At 42.5% G+C, this 16410-nt stretch overlaps 1 long non-coding RNA gene across 1 annotated transcript; it reads right to left on the reverse strand.

Moving 5' to 3' along the window:
- Positions 1-994: 994 nt before the first annotated feature.
- Positions 995-5694, reverse strand: LOC109249018 (uncharacterized). Its single transcript, XR_002072411.2, has 3 exons — positions 5439-5694; positions 4865-5014; positions 995-2008 (listed from the first exon to the last, which is right to left on the reverse strand). It is a non-coding gene; the product is annotated as an uncharacterized LOC109249018 (long non-coding RNA).
- Positions 5695-16410: the final 10716 nt, after the last annotated feature.

Below are 16410 nucleotides of genomic sequence, written 5' to 3' on the forward strand. Positions count from 1 at the left end.
GCAAGGAAACTTGGATGTGTTAGTTGGCAACTCTGTGTGCCCACACATGTGATCCCTGGCCCCCCTCCGCCAAGGTGACCTTCTCAGAGGTTTTAAAGGGGACACCAAGTGAGGTGGCTGAAGGGAGAGCTGGTTGATGTGGGCCACAATGGGTCGGCACAGGCTGGCGTCATTTTGGGTAGTGGGGTTGTTATGCCCAGAATTCGTGATCCCCAAAGACCACCAGGGAGCCAAGTCCAATGCAAAAGCAAAAGAGCCTTTATTCGAGCTAGCTCGAGCTCAATCCCCTACCTGCACCGACGCAGCGGTGAGATGCTGGGGAGACAGAGCGAGGTTCAAAAGCACAAAGGTTTTATTGGGGTCTAGGGGCAGTTGGTGAGGTAATGGCTGTGGCCTCAGCCGATTGGCTGGGGAAGGGTCGTGGCCTCAGCCGATTGGCTGGGGAAGGGTCCGAGTCCTGTTAGGCAGGTTGCCGGGCGTGTTGTGATTGGGAAGTTTGAACGGGTGAGCGGGAGGTTACTCAAGGGGAGGAGGCGTGGTCTGAGGTTTCTGCCATTTTCCCCGGGAAGAGGGCATGTCGGGGACATAGTCACTCAAGGTGGAGGACACAGAACAAGATGGAGTCGGCTGGTGTAGGTCCGCCCTTTCAGGGTATGAACCCAAGAGTTATGCTTGACAGGTGTGGAGAGGCAGCAGGGGGGCAGGGCAACACTTCAGGGGGTGGTGCTCTGATGGGCTTGTGACCTGCTGTGTCAGGTTGTGGAAGCCAGAGATGAAAACAGAAGGGAATAGGTTGTGAACGTTCTCCGGCGCCAAACCCAGGAGCCCGGACTACGTTCCAGAGACAAAGGGGAACCTTTGGAGGGATCTGAGCTCTCTCTGAACTAATCTGATGAATCCGCCTTCAGGAAAGCAGTCTGGCTGCAATGTGTTAAGCCGATTATATTAATTTTAATGACAGAGTTGTAGACAGCAGTGTATCGAATGAGGAATCCATAACGTGTAAATAGTTTATTTGCAAAAGCATAGCTCGGACCTTATGTTGTAATGTAAGGCGGGAGAATATCGTAAGATGCTAATGGATATATGTGTGTTTTTTCTCCTGGAATTCACTTCTGACTCTTCCACATTTAGGCAATTAGTTGGTCCCAAAGGCCTGCGCCCCATGTCAGTGCAGCACCAGGACCACGGGACTCGAAGGGTCTTGTAGGCAGCACCCTGTTGCGAGCGGACAACTCGGTCACCAGAGGAAACCCTGTCCTACGGCAGCCTGGCACTGTGAGATTCCAGAGCTGTGGCCGAGCAGGAAGCCTGCACTTGTCCTCCCGCGTGTCTCCTCCTCTCTCACGCGACTGTCACACTCACAGTACTTCCGACACCAGGTGCGGCCAGGTTTCTGCACCAAGCAATTCTCCGACACCATCTACCTCCAGGTAGCACCCTATCTCACGGGCTGAGGGCTCAGTTGCCTGAGACTGCCCCTACTTCAGACGGCACTGCACGTAGTAGGTCTCCGGGTGACCCACACCTTCTGTCTGACTTGGCTACACATCAGAGGTTCCCATGACGTCCTCCGCCTTGGATTTGATTGTTTCCTAGAACAGCTCACAGCACTCCAGAAAACACTTACTTATGTTTACCTGTTTACTATATAATAATGGATGTGCTAAAGCACACAGATGAACAGCCAGATGAAGAGGCACCTAGGGTGAGGTCTGGGAGAATCCTGAGCGCAGAAACTTCTGTTCCTGTGGATTGGGCTGTGTCACCCTCCTAGTAAGTGACGTGGATGTGTTCACCCACCTAGAAGCTCTCCTAACTCCATACCTTGGGGTGTAGGCACGATCAATTATTGAATGCATATCCAGCCCCTCTCCCCTTTCTGGAAAATGGGGGGGGGGGCGGTGGTGGTGGGAGAGGGCTGAAAATTCTGAGCTTCTCATCATGGCTTGGTCTTTCTGGGGACTGGACCCATCCAGGAGCCATCGGGGAGTCCACCAAAAGTCACCTGTTTAGAACAAAAGACACTATTGCTCAGAAAATTTCATGGAATTTAGGACATCTGTGTTAGGAACTGGGGTCAAAGACCAACGATTAGAACAAAAGTGTTTTATCACTCAGGTATCCACGAGGGTTTTAGGAGCTCTGTGCCAAGAACAGGGGCAGAGGCCAATATTTTCTATTTTCTATTATCTCACAGCAGCACACCCCAGGGAAAGCATCAAGAAACAGTGCTTCCACTTTCCCAGGAGAAGGAGGATTTAAAACAGAAACCAAGTGGGGCGCCTGGGTGGCTTAGCCGGTTGAGCGTCCGAATTCAGCTCAGGTCAGGATCTCATGGTTCGTGGGTTCGAGCCCCGGTCAGGCTCTGTGCTGACGGCTCAGAGCCTGGGGCCTGCTTCAGAGTCTGTGTCTCACTCTCTCTGCCCCTCCCCTGCGCACGCTCTGTCTCTCTCTCCCAAAAATAAATAAACATTAAACAAAATAAAAAATAAATCAAATAGAAACTAAGTTGAGTTATAAAAAATAAAGTTATAATTTTTGACACCAGGGTATATAGGTTGAGGTTCATACCTAATACAAGGTCAGTTTAGCTATCATGACAGACAGTAGTTTACATGGCTGTTTGAGTAGCTGATAGAGGCAGTTTTCTAGGATGATTTGCAAATCTGGTAGGGATTTGAGGCCCTTTTCCTCAGGTGATGGAAAGAGCCCTGGGCTTAGGGGCTCTTACGGTCCAACACTGCCTCACATCAGTACCACATCTGTAGGCTAAGTTTGCCACAAAAATACAGGACACTCCATTAAATGTGAATTTCAGGGGCACCTGAGTGGCTCAGTCAGTTAAGCGTCTGACTTCGGCTCAGGTCATGATCTCATGGCTTGTGGGCTCGAGCCCCATGTCGGGCTCTGCTGCCAGCTCAGAGCCTGGAGCTGCTTTGGATTCTGTGTCTCCCTCTCTCTCTGCTCTTCCCCTGCTCATATTCTGTCTCTGTCTCTGTCTCTCTCTCAAAAATAAATACACATTAAAACAATATTTAAAAAATGTGAATTTCAGATAATGAATAATGTTGGGGACATACTTATACTAAAACATTATTTGTTATTACCTGGAATAAATTGAACTAGGTATCCTGTGTTTTTCTCCCCTTATGTCTGGCCCCCTTACTTAGGGCAAGTCATTTAAACTCTTGGAGCTTCGGTTTCTTCGTCTGAAAGATAGAGAGGGCTTTGCTTTATGGTGCTGTGCTGATCCCTGCAGCAGGGGGAAGTTTTTCTCCGCCTTAGGGTCTCTGGCTGGGTTCAAAACTTGAACTGACAAGGGGAAAATCATACAAATTTATTGAAGATAACTCTCACGTGACATGGGAGACTTCGTAAGGAGAGGAAGGCCCAAAGAATCGGCTAGATCTGAGTATTTTTACATAAGATGTAATGAAGAGTGAACAGCCATGGAGGACTATGTTAGAGTGAGGTGTAGGAGGTAAGTGTAGGAAGCTGGGAAAACCTAGGGAGGCTTGCTTGTTAGGATTTCTCTCCAGGTCCCTTCTTCAGAGATAAGGGTGCTCCTTGCCTCCAGGGGAGGGCACCTCCCACAAGAGGGTTTTATGACCTGTTTCCAGAAGGATGGAAGGAAGATCATGGTGGCCTTCCTGCTCAAACTCCTTCAGCTTAAAATGTTGGATATGCCAAGGTGCCACATTTTAGGGTAGCATGTCTGGAACCCCATCATTCCAATAGTTAAAGTGATCTAGAATCTATAGTCTTATGCACTCCTAGAATAACTCTGGTCTGTGTGGAGTAGGGCAGATGCAAGTTTTCATTCTACTTAATAGATGTGTGTTCTTGGATATCCATCATATGCGATAATAGTGATATCTATCTCATAGTGTACTTATGAAGTTTAAATGAGTTAACGAATGTGAAGTGCTCAGCTCTGAGCACGGTACGTTGTAAGTGCTCAATAAATAATACTTAGTTACTACTGCACGTGCATAAATATGCTGCAACATTATCAGGCTAAATCAGGAAGGCTTGCTGAGTGCTCTCTCTGCACTAAGTGCTGCTGGGCACTATCTTTTCCTTCCAGTTAGTAATCAGAAGGGGACAGAAATTGGCAAGTTTAAAAGAGGAAGCAACTTACACCTCTTCCTAAGTATGTTAAGAGACAGAGATAACACCTTTGTGAATATTTTTGAAGAGTCTAAAAAATTTTCCTGAACCTTGAATGGACTCCAAAGAAATCCAAAGCTGATGCCTACATTTTACTGCAGGCAAAAACATCCCTCATAAACAAACTGGGGGTTTGATGCAGCCTTAGATGTATCACCACCCCGAGGCTAAAACTCTGCCTGTTTATTAAACCAAACAGACGCAATCTGGGTCACAGCATTAGCGAATGGCGAGCCAGCCTGGCCTGGTGCTCTACCTCCCTGAGCACAGAGGGAGAAAAGAAATGCATCAAACAGAGCTCATCAGAGCAGTTTCGAGAGAGGCTCGGATACCTTTCAAAAGAAGAAAACATGAAGATGTAACCACACGAAAAGGCAGAGATGAAAGCTAGGGAGTAGTGGCAACAGAAGCATCAGGTTTTAAATAGTTTTGGGCTTGTTTAAAAACTGGGAGTATTTGTGTAGCTGCCTCTCCACTCTCAGTGTTGGCTTTTCAGGGACCTCAGAGACTTACTGGAGAAGGGGACAGATAAGCAGGTGCCTAACCGTCAGAACCTGCAGCCGGCAGACAAACAGAAAACCACTTCCTCCCCAGTCCCTTTTCCGAAGCCCTGAGCCCACCCGGACTCCACCTGCAGGTTTCTGCAGCCGCTCTCCTTTCTCCCAATCTTTCTAGTGTTTTCTTTACTGACCTTTTCCATCCCGAAGCTCTCACAGTCCAATCTCCATGCCGCTCGCTGCCTTGTGAGTCATTTTTAACATTTGGTAGGTTTCATTGCTGAAATAATCATGTCTCTCACGGAATGGAGGTGGTGGGCCATGGAGTCGAGTGAAGTGAATATCTGTTTATGGGGTGAAGAACACATTTACATCAATCACAAGCTGCATAGTCTGAGCTGACATATAAGATGCCCCTTGGGAGTGACTGCTTTTTTGCTTGTTTTTTTTTTTTTTTTTTCAGTTGAAGTACTTGTCATTTCATTTCATATTTCTTTAGATGCAATCAAGGCATGTTAGTGAAAATGCATGAGTCAAACATTTCTTTAAAAAACAACTGCTTTCAGACAACATAGCCTGTGGAAGTCAGATGTATTTTCGTATCTTATGGTAAATACTTGCCTATGGAGAAGCCTTATTATGTAAATTCATCTGCATATGCAGTGGTGAATAATTCCTTGAAACCGTTGGTTGGGTTATGAAATCGTCTCACAGGTTGAAAAATCATCATGCTTTCTGCTAAAAGTATGTACTGCCCCCCTTTCTTACTTGTGGTTCCTGGACAGCAAAACCCAGGGTCCTCTGGGAAGCCTCCTGCGTTCATTAGTCTGGTTTCTCTGGTGACTCTCTTTAGATTCCCTTGTTATCCCCAAGCGTCTTTCAGTTTGCTCTTTTCTTATTTTCTCTTTCTTTTCCCCCAGAAAGCTTACATGAAAAGTCCATTATTAGAGAGCACAGGTTGACTGTGTCCCATCATGGGCTCTGTGTGGTCTGGAGTTTGGGGAGTTGCAGAATAAGCAGTGACGGTGGCAGCCTGTGGAAGTGAGGCTGACCTGGTTAAGCAGGTGGATGTAACCAGATCAGTCACACCCTCACGCCCTCTGCTTCTACCCTCTGCCCTCCCACCTCCTCCCACTGTGCCCAGTACTTAAGACAAAGGCACTAGAAAGAGCATGGATTTTGGAGTCACACAGACCTGCCTTTGCGTCCTGTCACCTCGTAAGCTGTGGGACCTGGTAAGGCACTTGGTACTCTGGGTCAGGGTTTCTTTAGCTGAAACACGAGGAGGGTACCATATGCCCCGCTTTGCCAGGGCCAATCTTGGTTTATGCTTTGTGTCCTGGCACACTTATGCATAGCGTCTCCATTCAACATGTCAAGCGTCCTGAGTAGATTCTATGGTGACCCTACAAAAGGGAGTAATTCTTACTTCCTGTTGTTGTGGTAAGGATGACATTTTAAGCGTCTACTATGGTGTCTGGTGCATAGAGCCTCGAGATGGTACCTTTTGTCGTTATTAACGATGATTTGAAATGATGCTCCCGCCTACTGTAAGTGATTTACTTGATGTGGTAAGTCCATACATGAGCTTGGAACAGAAAAGTCTGTTTCACACTCTGGAATCCATTTAGATTTTATGTTTCGTGTTAGAAATGGAATTAACTCCCACCGTGGTGTTTTAGGACCTCAATTAAATGTAAGATTCACAAGAATGAGTTCACCAAAGTCAGAAGCGGTAATGATCAGCTTGGATTGGAAAGGAGAAGAGAAATTAGGCACATTTTATTTCATTTTTTTAAAAGGAAAAAAAGTTCTATTTAAAACAAAAACAAAACAAATGAACATTCCCAGAAGGGTGGAATGAATCACAGGCATAGATCGCTTTTTCAAAAGAAATTCTCCTCGCTGAACTCTTTGGGTAGAGGCAAGAGCTGAACACTTTGGTAACAAAGCCCAGAGGTCAGAGGTCTTCTAGATGGGTGAGGTGTCTTAGCAGAGAGGAGGGGCCAAGTACTGCTTAAGACAAAACATATATATGAGAAATTCTCTATAGTGGAAATGGCAGAGGTATTCATGGGAAGTTTGTTAGGGAGAAAACCAAGGGTTGGCGCAGTCTGTTTTTTTTCTAGAGTCGTGAACTAGCTGCCAGAAGTATTAACCTCATGCAGGTGCCAGACCCTGAACTAGACCCTGGTAACATGGCAATGTGGCACAAAGTGTACAGACTACAGAGAAGGAGACAGACACATGGGCAATGGCAGGACTCTGCACTATGGTACTGGCATGCTGGGAAGGTTATGATGGGCTAGCTGCTGTAACAAACAACCCCCAGCCCATGACTCAGCTCAGTAGGTGTTTATTTCCCTCTTGTATTACGGAGTCATGCAAGTGGTTGAAAAGCAGTCATCATATGGCTCCAACAGTCTCCATGGCCTTGGAGTTTCTCTTCTGGGTCCTCAGCATCCAGTCAACAGATGGAAGGAAGAGAAAACTGGAGTGTTGCACAGGAAGATAATTTTGGGCTAGGCTTGAAAGTGGTGACCACAGGCCATTTGTCAGAGCTTAGTCACATTGCCTCCACATAATGCCATGGCTGGACAGCCAGTTACTGGAAACAGTTCTACATGATGGAAGGGGAAGGGGAGTATTTGTCTTTGGCAAACAGTCAACTGTTTTTGGGACTTACACACTGAGGATGAGTGTGTAATGAGAGCTCAGAAGAGAAATAAAGCCAACTGTGTGTGTGTGTGTATGTGTGTCTGTCCATGTGTGTGGTCGGAGAGGGAAGGGAAATTATAGCAATGGATGGCTTCCCAGAAGAATTGATATTTAAGCTGAGTTTTAGAGAGAAATAAGATTTAAGTCAGAAGGGCAGGGGGAAGGGACAGTTTAAATAGTAGATGCAGCATGTGCAAAGGCACTGGGGTATTCATTCATCTAGCCAACAAATCTTTATAAAAGTGCCTTTAAGGTGCCTGGAATCCTTCCAAATGCTGGGAATGCATACATAAGATAGACAAGTTTTTCCCCCTCGTTACCCTGTACTCTAGTGAAGGGAGACAAGCCATCAGCAAACCAGCAAAAAGTCCACAACTCAAAAACTCAAGTAGCATGTTACATGGGGGAGAACTGCATGTTCTTAAGTAGGACTAGAGCTAAGGGTGCATGTTGAAGGTGGTGGTGCAGGACGTGAGAAATGATGAGACCAGAGGAGATAGGAAAGGCCAGCCAGAGAAGGGCCTTTCATGCACGAAAGGGCATCAGGAAGAGGGGCTGGGCTCAGCTTTGAATTGTGGAGAGTCCACCTGCCTGCGGATGGACTTCAGGTGTGGCTGCCGGGAGGCTGATCGTGAGGCTGCTGGCATGATGTAAGTGTGAGGTGATGAGGCCGAGGTGGGGAGGATGGAAATGAGAGCTGTGCCAGAGGTACAGGGATAGGACCAGGCAGTCACATCATGGGGACTAAGGAGAGGGAGGGTTCCAGGACGACCCCTCGACTCCTCTCCCCTCCCTCCCAGGTCTCAGGCAGAAAACAGTTCGGTCCAGTCATTCTAGTTTGTGCACACTTTTATTTTTTTTAAATGTATTTATACAACATCACAGAAAAAAAAGCCAAAAAAATAAAATAAAATTTCTACCTTGCCTGTTTTCTTTTATTAGATAGTTGTGGGTACAAATTATTAACTTAATGTTATTTGGTTTATACATTTCAGTTAGTTGGCTTAACTATTTCCATTTCTTCCATCTGTCCTGGGTGGAGGTGGCCTTTAAAGTCGCCTGACCAGGGAACTAGCACAGAACAGCAGAGGGAAAGCCTTCTTCCCCACCATCTCTGAGCCAGGCTGGAGCCAGAAACACCCTCCTGGGGTGTTCCTTTCTCTTCACCTCTTCACATTTCACTTTCTTTCATCCTTCAAATGATATGGTCCAACATTCTTCATGGCCAAGACGGAATCCCAGCTAACATCTTTGATTTTGAACTAAAATTAAGAAAATAAATAAATAGCAATGGGTGGTTTAGAACTGATTTGCCATTCTAATAGAAGTGTACAGATATATTTGGGGGCTAGGAAAGAAAAAGACTATTGAAGTAACAAATGCAATTATGACTACACAGAACAGCTTTCCTAAAGACCAGAGCTTCAATCTTCGTATGTTTTTAAATTAACTTACAAATGATGTGATTAAATGTGCCTATTCTCTGATTACAACGTTGTGTGCGGCCGTGGGTCCTGGCATTTTTAGTATGCAATGTTACAGTAATGCTTTGCAATAGGAACATGGCTGTCTTCTAAAAGAGATTTAAAATATTTCTCAGAAAAAATATGAGCATTAACTAGGAATAAGACTATTAGAAAGAGAGTTCCATCTCCTAAGGCATATCATTAGTAGAAGTTGTTTTATGTTTAAGACTTTCCCCCCCTTAGGTAGAAAAATGGAACCACAGTAGTCAAGGCAGAACATTATGCTTGTCATCTTCTGGATTCAAATGATTGGGCTCTAACCTTAGTGTAGTGAAATTTCACAGATGAAATGAGTTGCCAGAAGTGCAACTTCTTGGAGCATGGAGAGAGGGAGCAAAGGCATCAGAAGGGCATCCCATGACAACTGTACTCATGCCAAATGTTCTGGAAATGTGACAGATATTGCTGCTAAGGCAGGGGTTCAGGTTGTGGAGCATTCTCTCTGGGAAGCACCAGAAGATGTCACTGTGAAAGGAGTTGGGCTCCTACACCTGCGTGTTGGCAAAGGAAAGGAAGCAGGAACTTTGGAGATTGACATGTTTTCTTAGTGAAGCCTACCAAAGCTAGGCAGAGATCAGAAGCTTGAAATAAACAGTCCTTCAAAGTTCAAGGTGTCCAAGAAAGAAAACTCATTTCCTTTCTGTTGTGTGTTTTTACTGAGAAACTATGTGCTAGATATGATTATGAATTTAACACCAGTGTTATTGGTTGCTTATTTATTTATTCAAAACCACACTTATTGAGTGTCTACCAGGTGCCAGAAAGTAGATTTGATCCTAAGGATCTAAAGATGAATAAGGTATAGTGTTTTACCTTCCGAGGCTCAAAAACCCAGCGGGAAGTCATTTAAACATATAGGTTTAATTTGGTAAGGTAAGTGCTAATAGAGGTGTATATAAAATGCCAGGGGAAACCGTGCTAAGACCAGCTCAGTGAAGTTGGGGAAGTTTTCGTAGAGGCTACGATATTTGAGTAGATAAAACTTATCTTCCCGTGTCTGTCTAAACTCCAGTGAAAGTCAATAAACATGAACAGATTTATTAATTCAGTGCTTCTTCTTAGCTACCCAAATCACAAAAGGACAAGAAAGTGGTTTCCAAACCTGGCACCCATCAGATTCACCTGTGGAGTTTAACCAAATTTCTGTGATGTTTAAACATATGAAAAGACTTTCAACCACCCTCACCATAAAATAAATGCAAATTATTTGTCAGATTGGTAAAAATCTATAAGACCCATTTTGCTTGTGAGACTTATGGGGGAAACAGATCCTTTCATGTGTTGGTGGTGGGAATGCAATCTGGTACTTAGCAGAGGAAGATGACAATACATTATAGAATAATAAATTAAGGAAGAATTTATTCTTTGGTCCAGAAATTTCACTCCTAAAAATGTATCCTAAACATATGCCTGCATAAGTACAAAATAACACATGTGCAAAAGGTATTCATCATGATTTTCTTTCTTTCTTTCTTTCTTTCTTTCTTTCTTTCTTTCTTTCTTTCTTTCTCTTTCTTCTTTCTTTCTTCTTTCTTTCTTTCTTTCTTTCTTTCTTTCTTTCTTTCTTTCTTTCTTTCCTATAATTTAAAAGTATTGGAGATAACTCAAATGAGCATCAATAGAGGGCTGGAGGATAGGTCATAATATGACTACTCAGTGGAGCACTATGCAGCCATGAAAGGAATGAGGAAGATCTCCATGTTACTGATGTGAAGTGCCACCCAGAATACTTTAAGTGTCAAAAACAAAAAGCAGAATGAGGACCTGTTGTGTGCCATGCTACTTTTGCTCAAGAAGGGAGGATATAAGAATTTATGTATTTTTTTCTTTTTTTAAAATGTTTTATTTATTTTTGAGACAGAGAGAGACAGAGCATGAGCAGGGGAGGGGCAGAGAGAGAGGGAGACACAGAATCGGAAGCAGGCTCCAGGCTCCGAGCTGTCAGCACAGAGCCCGACGCGGGGCTCGAACCCACAAACCGCGAGATCATGACTTGAGCCAAAGTCGTATGCTTAACCGACTGAGCCACCCAGGCGCCCCTACGTATTTTTTTTCTTAATTTTTCTTTCCACAAGCCATTGGAAGTTTAAATCAGAAACTAATAAAAATGGTAACCTATCTAAAACTTTTGAAAAGTCTTCTTTATTTCAAAAATAATCTCAAAGTTAAAGTAAAGTTGCAAGTCTGGGGCAAATAAGTTTTTTTCATAATCATTTAGAGTACATTGCTGAAATAGTGCTTCCTTCACCCTCCAAAATTTAGTGTGCATTTCCCTGAAATATAGTACAATCATTAAATCAGGACATTAAAACAGAAACATGTACGTGTGGATCCCTAGACCCCATTCAGTCTCTGAATGTCCTTTAGAACAAAGAATCCCTGCTGAGAATCACATGCTATGTTTAGTGTCAGGTTCATTAGTCTCTTAAAGTCTGGAACAGTTCCTCAGTCTTTACTTCAAGACCCTCTGAAGATTTTGAATATTGCATACTCATTATGTCGAAGAATATCCCTTGATTTGGGTTGTCTGATGTTTCCTCATGATTAGGTTCAAGGGTGTGCATTCATCACAAAAATGATGTGTGTTCTCATTACATAAATTTGAGCTGTCTCATGACTGATGATGTCAACTTTGATCATTTGATTGAGGGGGTCCACTATAGTTACTCTTTTTCCCTTTGTGATTAATGTGTAGTGGGTAGGCAGGGACTTTGAAAGTGTGTAAATATCCTGTTCCTCAACAAACTTTTGATTAATTAATTTGTATCATGGTTTCCTATTTTATTCATGGATTATTATTTGTTACTATCATTATTTTGAGGCTCAAACTGTGCCATATTTGATGAGTAGGAGCCTCTTTAAGATGGCTTCTGGGTCCTTTTGAGATGGTTTCATTATTCTTGGAGTACTTCTTTGCTTTTTGGCACATGGTATTCTGATGTTGGATTTTTCCTGCCCAGCCCTGGAATCAGCCACTTCTCCAGGGATACCTGGTTCATTTTACTGGAGAATGATGGAGATTTACAAACTAAGATTTATGTGCTAGCTGTACTTGTTATTATTGGAGTGTTTGCTCTCAGGACAAATCAGTGGACAAATGAATATATATATATATATATATATATATATATATATACACACATATATATACATATATATGTTTGTATGTATAAATTTACATCTATATTTATTTCTATGTCTATGAATATATTTTGAAAACTGAGGTCAGCTTGATAGCTCCAGTTTCTAGTTAATATCACAGGATTCATTCTACTTTTCTCCCTTTCTATTGTTTGCTACTCCCTTCTCTGACACTGAGAAACTTTGGTTGCCATTTTCCTTAATAGAGTCATTTATTTGCCCAATCCACCTGTATGTGACCAATCTTCCATCTCCTATCTGCTTAAAGTAAAAGCTCTGTATTGTTAACTTTGAATTGGAAATTTCCATATGAACATATGATTTAAAAATATACATATGTATATTTCCCCCTGCCTTTATCAATAGAAGGGCCTGAAAGCATTGATGATCCAATGGCAGTGGGTACCCCTAGCACCCAGATTTTGGTTTCTAACTATCCATTCCCACTGAAAGGAACCAGGACTCTTTAGAGAAATGGTTGATTCTGGGCCTGGGTGAGCAAGGGAGCCTGGAATACCTTGCTTGCTAGAAAAGGAGCCAATTTGAAGAGGGGGCTTACAGGACAAAAATGGAATAATTTGAGCTTCAAAAAGAGTCACTGCAATGGAATGAAACATGCTGACTATATGAATCTGTAAGTCTATAAAATGATACTCAGAAAAGAGAAAATCAAAGACAGAATGAAACAAACAAAACACCATTTGTTACCTACTCCTTACTCTGAAAAGTGATAATTCAAGATAAATAATTATTTACCTTGTGTTTCCAGGAGGAGCACGTGATGAAATAAATCTCTTTCTCTTCTCTCTCTCTCTCTCTCTCTCTCTCTCTCTCATAAAGATAGCCAGCTAATAAATATAGAATGAATGATAGAAACAGAAAAAAAAAATCACATTTTTTCAACCCCTAATGAAGGAATTGATTAGGGTAAGAATCATCAGTGAGTGATCAAGCCATTAGGCGATATATTGATGGAGAATTGGATACTTTAGTGCAGCTGAAGTATTACTCTACAGATGATCTGATGGTTTAAAAAGAAAATGGAACTTCACAATGGAGGGATGAAGCTATCTCTGGCTTACCAATAATGGTTCAATTAGATATGATATACCTCACGATGTGTTGCAATATCAAACAGCATAAATAATGATATCTCGCCTAAAATGTTTAACCTGAATGTAATCCAGGCTCCAGATCCAAACTCTAGTTTACAGGGAATGCATGCATGAGAGGAATAAGTTACATGACACTACAGATCCAGAAAGTGGGCCATTCTGAGGGACATCTGGCCTGGTCTCTTTACCAAGTTAATGTCATGCTGAAGAAAGGGGGAAGGGGAGCATTGTTTTCAGTTACGAATGACTTAAGGGATATAAAAACCGAACATAGCATAGATTGGATCTTTGTAGTTCTAAGCTGGGTGTAACATACATTTTTGGAGCAATTAATAAAATTTGAATAAGGATTAGATATTAGATGATAATAACAAAGAATTATCATGATTTTTAAAAGCTATATAATGGTGTTGACTTTGACAAGAAAAATGTTATCATTTATTTAAAATCCTTTAGTAAAAATTGATGAGTCAAATATAACAATGTGAACAACTCTCAGTCTAAATAATAGCTATATGGGAGTGATTATACTCTATTTTTCTATATGCTTGAAAATATCCATAATAAAAAGTTAAAAATAATTCTGATTCCTAGTTTCCAATCCAGACCTACTGAATGAGGCTAAACCCTAGTTGGCATCTTATTTGATCAAATATGCTATCTCAGTGAGGGAATGGATGAACAAATGTCCTTTTCACTTGTATAATCTTCAACAAATACTGATCAGGTCCCTACTGAAGGCCACGTACTTTTATAGGTCCTAAAGATTCCGCAGTGAGCAAAACAGAAACAAGGGATGTTAAACCCATGGAGCTTAGTGTCTTGCCTTCTCCATAGTGGAACTCTTTAAAACAAACAAACTTTTAAAAGTTGTTAAATACAACACAAACACAGAAAACAGACGGGCAGCTTAATGACTTGTTGGAGAGTACCACCCCTGCCCGATGCAGGACCCTGCCAGTCACCCAGACTCTTTCACGCCCCCAACCCCCAAGTCACAACCCTCTTCCTTCTCAGAAGGGTGGGTTTTAGAAGGCGATTATAAGGATTAAAGGCAAGTTAGATTATAAGGATTAAAGGCCAAGTTCAGAACCTTGCCCTTAGAATTCTTCTGAATATCCTCTACTCCTCCAAAGTGAGGTTTTGCATTTTTTCCTTTGGTTCAAAAGATGTTAATCTCAAAGTTTTAGCAAACAGTAAAATTCAGACATGCATTATTAGACAGGTGATTTTCACTTTATCTTATCAAGTAAATGGAGCAGCTCTGGGGCAGACTCACTCCTGAGTCACAGCTAATTCTGAGAACATAATGTCATGAGGGATCTTCAGATGCAAAGCATAATTCTATCACGGTGGGATGAAGAAATTAAAATGTTATTTCAAATAACCTCAGCGCCAGCTTCAAATGAATGAAGTTATGGTCTCAAGAGACTGTCTGCAGTGTTATTATGTTGTAGTGATGTTAGAAGGTGACCTGAGGCATTGCTCGTTACCTGGGCTGGCTGAATCAAATGAGAAATAAGGTTTTCTCTTTAAAAAAAAAAAATCAGAGAACTTTAATCTTCTCCACATTTTATTTGAGTTTTTTTTCCTTTCCTAATTTAAGTCTTTCAGTTTCAGACCTGAAATATCATAAAGATGGGTGATGTGTTCCCTGCCCGACTGTTCTCGGAATGCCCAAATCTCGGTAACAACACGAGGATTGAAAAGGAAAGATACATGCCTTTCATTTGGAAGTTTCAAAGCTCTAATACTAGGGGATTTTATTTTTTCATTTTTTTTAAAAAGCTTATTTATTTATTTTGGTGAGGGAGGGGCAAAGAGCAAGGGAGAGAATCCCAAGCAGGCTCTGTGCTGACAGTGTGGGGTGTGGGGTGGGGGACGCGGAGTTCGAACTCACCTGAACCAAAATCAAGAATCAGATGCTTAACCCACTGAGCCACCCAGGTGCCCCATACTAGGTAATTTTAAATGCACAATAATGTACCATCATCACCAGGCTGTTGTGTGCACTGGATAAAATAAGCACGTGGTGCAGCTCGGGGTACCCCCAGGAGTCCAGGAAGAACTTGGGGGGCAGCTGAGGTGGAGGGGAAGGGTTCCAGACTGCGTGGGAGCTGGGTTCCCCTTCCAGCAACTCCATTTCCTACCCGCATGGCTGTGGGCCCATCTATCCATGGTGAAGCCTCAGTCTCATCATGGGTAAGTGGGGGCAGATTTCTCACAGGGATGCTGAGGGTTTTTTTTTATGTTTTTAATTATTTTATTTTATTTTATTATTTTTTAAAATTTACATCCGAGTTGGCATATAGTGCAACAATGATTGACCCATTTAGCCCATCCCCCTCCCACAACCCCTCCGGTAATACTGTTCTCCGTATTTAAGAGTCTCTTCTGTTTTGTCCCCCTTCCTGTTTTTATATTATTTTTTGCTTCCCTTCCCTTGTGTTCATCTGTTCTGTGTCTTAAAGTCTTTTAGATGAGTGAATTCATAGGATATTTGGCTTTCTCTGACTGACCAATTTCACTTAGCATAATACCCTCTGGTTCCATCCACGTAGTTGCAAATGGCAAGATTTCATTCTTTTTGATCGCTGAGTAATACTTCATTGTGTATATATATATATATATATATATATATATATATATGCCACATCTTCTTTATCCATTCATCCATCGATGGACAGTTGGGCTCTTTCCATACTTTGTCTATAGTTGATAATGTGCTATAAACATGGGGGTGCATGCGTCCCTCCGAAACAGCACACTTGTATCCCTTGGATAAATACCTAGTAGTGCAATTGCTGGGTTGTAGGGTAGTTCTATTTTTAATTTGTTTGAGGACCCTTCATACTGTTTTCCAGAGTGGCTGCACCAGTTTGGGATGCTGTGAGTTTTAATGGGGACACCTACCATGACTTAGTGCTTACTGTGGCCCACTGTGCCCCCTCACACCTGCTGCCTCCTGTATTTTTCTCCATGTTTCTACCCTCCCTGTGTTACTCATGAGCCACTAGAAAACATAGGAAGCTATGTATTTTTAAAAGGTGGCATTTGCCATATCAACTGCTACCCTCTCGGAGAGGAGGCATCTCAATTGCACCCTGAGTCCTCATTTAAGAGAGTTTTAATCTCTTTCGAATTACTTACTCTCTCGAAACCTTAATTTCCTCACGTATAAAATGAAGATAAGAAGAGTACCTCTCCACTGGGCTGCAGTGAGGATTGGATGAGAGAATG

Source organism: Panthera pardus, unplaced genomic scaffold (assembly GCF_024362965.1).
Source record: "Panthera pardus isolate Hobbes unplaced genomic scaffold, ASM2436296v1 HiC_scaffold_6, whole genome shotgun sequence".
NCBI lineage: Eukaryota > Metazoa > Chordata > Mammalia > Carnivora > Felidae > Panthera > Panthera pardus.